Source organism: Marmota monax, unplaced genomic scaffold, assembly GCF_021218885.2.
Source record: "Marmota monax isolate L192 unplaced genomic scaffold, Marmota_monax_Labrador192_F-V1.1 WCK01_AAM20220418_F8-fsc00187, whole genome shotgun sequence".
Taxonomy (NCBI): Eukaryota; Metazoa; Chordata; class Mammalia; order Rodentia; family Sciuridae; genus Marmota; species Marmota monax.
In genome coordinates, this window is record NW_026694837.1 from 2,273,746 (window position 1) to 2,277,230 (window position 3,485).

Consider the following 3,485-nt stretch of genomic DNA (forward strand, 5'->3'; position numbering starts at 1 on the left):
TGAGGATGAGCAGGTTCCCGATCATAGCACATAGGTCTCTACAGGGTCCCTTTTGGTGGTCCCTGGAGCCTCCTGGTCCCCCACTAAGGAAAGTTTCTTAAGAATCAGGTGCATTGGTGCACACCTGTAGTCCCAGCTATTTGGGAGGCTGAGGCTGAGGATCACTTGAGTCCAGGAGTTCAAGACCAGACTCGGCAACATAGAAAGACCCTCTTGAAAAAAAAAAAAAATCAGGATGGAGAAAGACTCAGAATCCTGTGCTTTTCTTCTTCTGCAGAGCCTGCAGTTGGATTTGGGAGTTTCCCACTAGGCCTCAACTTACAGGGACAGGTAGATGCTGAGGGCTCAGAAGCTGGGAAGCTGGGTCTAGGGCCCCATGGCCTCAGAGTGACACAGCTTCTCTCCTCCCACCCTTGGCGGGCAGCACTGAGCCCCTTTGCTGGCTGGCTGCCCTCAGGGCACCCCACACCATGGGACTAGGCTCTGCCAGGTCCACCTCCTTCTGTCTCAGCCCACTCTCCCAGGACCCCTCCACCCCACCGAGGCTTGCTCCAGGTGGGCCTGCTCCTTCCACGTTCCCAGACCTGCTTTTCTAGGCTTGGGGGAGATTCTCTGTTTCCTGAGGTTGATTTCTCTAGTGGCCTCCTTGAGCCTCTCTTATGCAGATGCCTTCCCCAGGCAGCCGTGATGGTGGGGTGGAGGGCCCCCTCTGCTGTCCCCTCAGTGGGCTGAAGGAGGAAGTGTTCCTGCCAATTGGTCTGACCATCAGGAGCCTGTTGTTTCCCAAAGAGTCTGAGGAAGAGGCCCAGCTCTCCTCCTTAGGGAGCACTGGGTCTGAAGGAGGCCACATTTCCATTTCTGGAGGGAGGCTCTAGTCTACAAGAGGGACCCGCGTGCGGCAAAGGCCCCATTAGAGCCTACCTGTGGAGTACAGCATGCTGGTGGCTTTCCTGGTATGTGACTACTTGACAGTTGAAGGTTCTGGGGGGAGGAGGAGCAGAGGCACCCCTCCCCCATCCCAGAACTCTCCAATGGTGGGGTGTGTTTAACTGCTGCCTCCCCCTTCTCTCCTTCCCACTTGTCCTCACCGACTGGTTCTGCCAGTAACTGGCCCCTTCCTTATCTGTCAGTCCCAGGTCCCACACCCAGCAGCCCCGCTGGGGCAACTTCCATGAGGGCAAGTCTCTCTCTCTCAGTCCAAGGCTAGCTGCGTATTTTTTGGTACCGGGATTGAACCCAGGGGCACTTTACCACTCAGCCACATACCCAGCCCTTTTAATTAATTAATTTATTTGGTATCTGGGATTGAACCCAGGACTGCTTAAACACTGAGCCACACCCCTAGCCCTTTTTTATGTTTTATTTAGAGGTAGGGTCTCACTGAGTTGCTGAGGCTGGCTTTGAACTTGCAATCCTCCTGCTTCAGGCTTCAGACCTGCTGGGATTACAGGCGTGGGCCACTGAGCCTGGCTTGTTTTACTTATTCTTAATTATTATTATTATTTTGGCATCAAGGATTAAACCCAGGGGTGCTTAACCACTGAATCACATCCCCAGCCCTTTTAATTTTTTTTTTTTAAATTTTGAGACAGGGCCTTGCTAAATTGCCCAGGCTGGGCTTGAACCTGTGATCCTCCTGCCTCAGCCTCCTGAGTTGCTGAGATTACAGCATGTCCAGCAAGGCTAGTTTTTTTTTTTTGAAAGTCTTCTTTCCAATGTTCCCACTGACATGCAGTTGTGGCACTGCTGTCTCCACATGGCACTCTCCTGTGCGCTGTCTTGGTCATTGTCTCCTCCTCCTCCTCCTCCATCTTCTTCTACTGGGGATTGAACTCAGGGATGCTTTACCACTGAGTTACATCCCCAGCCTTTTAAATTTTTTTTCTCTTTGCGTATTTTTACTGGTGCATTATAGTTGTACATGTGACGGGTTTGTTGTGACATGTCTATGCAGGCACACAGTGGAGCAGTATAATTTGGGCAATATCACTCCCCAGCATGTCCCCGCTTCTTCCCCTTCTCCCATCCCATGGTCCCTTTCCTCTTCTGATGGTCCTTTGATTTTCATGAGATCTCCACCCCACCTTTCTTTTCCTTTTTCCTCTCTAGCTTCCACATAGGAGAGGAGACTCATGATCCTTGACCTTCTGAGTTTGGCTTATTTCACTTCACATAAGGGTCTAAGGTTCCATCCCTTTTCCTGCAAATGACACTTTCTTTATGGCTGAATAAACCCCATTGTGTATCTATACCACATTTTCTTTATCCGTTCATCTGTTGATGGGCACCTAGACTGGTTCCATAGTTTGGCCATTGTGAACTGTGCTACTATAAACATGGGTATGCATGTGTCACTGTAGTATGATGACATTATTTATTTTTAATTTTTTTTAGTGGTGCTGGGGATCAAACACAGGGCCTTGTGCAAGCAGTCTACCAACTGAGCTAATATCAGCCCAGTATGATGATTTTAATTCTCTTCTTTTTTTTTTTTGGTACCAGGGATTGAACCCAGGGGCGCTTTACCACTGAGCCACATCCGCAGTGCCCTACCTTATTCAATTTTTAAAATTTTTATTAGTTGTCAATGGACTTTTATTTCTTTATTTACATATGGTGCTGAGAACCAAACCCAGTGCCTCACACATGCTAGACAAGTGCTCTATCACTGAGCCACAACCCCAGCCCCTCCAAGCCCCCTTTTTATATTATATTTAAAGACAGGCTCTCACTGAGTTTGCTTAGGGTCTTGACAAACTGCTGGTGCTGGCTTTGAACTCACGATCCTCCTGCCTCAGCCTCCTAAGCTGCTGGGATCACAGGCATGCGCCACTTTGCCCAGTGATTTTTTTTTTATAGTCCTGGAGATTTAAGGGGTGTGGATGGGCGCTCTACCACTGAACTAGCATGTCCCCAGTCCTTTTTACTCTTTATTTTGAATAAGGGTCTCCCTAAGTTGCCCGGGCTGGTCTTAAACTTGTGATCCTCCTGCCTCAGCATTTCCCCGAGGCCCACCCCCTGGCTGGGTGTGCACCACTGCGTCTGGCTTGAGTTGGGTCTTCTGACTAGAGGGTGGGAAGGGGGCTGCTCAGGGAGGGCTCAGACATCTCTGGGGACATGGGGCTGTAGGGGGGATTCCACTCTCAGATGCTCAGGAGGGCCTCCTCCAGTGTGGAGCTTATGGCTTTGTCTCCTGACTGCTGTCCTGTTTGTGGGACTCTGGGGACAGTCAGAGGGGCTGGAATGGTCTCTCCTGCCTCTGAGACCCCTGAAGTCTGTCCCCTTTCCCTAGTGGAGAAACGGAGACTCCAGATGAGAAGCCCCTTGCCCTGGCTCCCAGGCCCTCTGGCTGAACAGCGGGCGAGGTGAGGGTCCAGCCCGTGCGACTGGGGCACAGTACAGATCAGATAGAGTTTTTCTTTCTGTTTTATTTTAAAGGAAAAAAAAAAAAAAACAGTGCAAAAACCCATTTTCCAGTGTCAGCC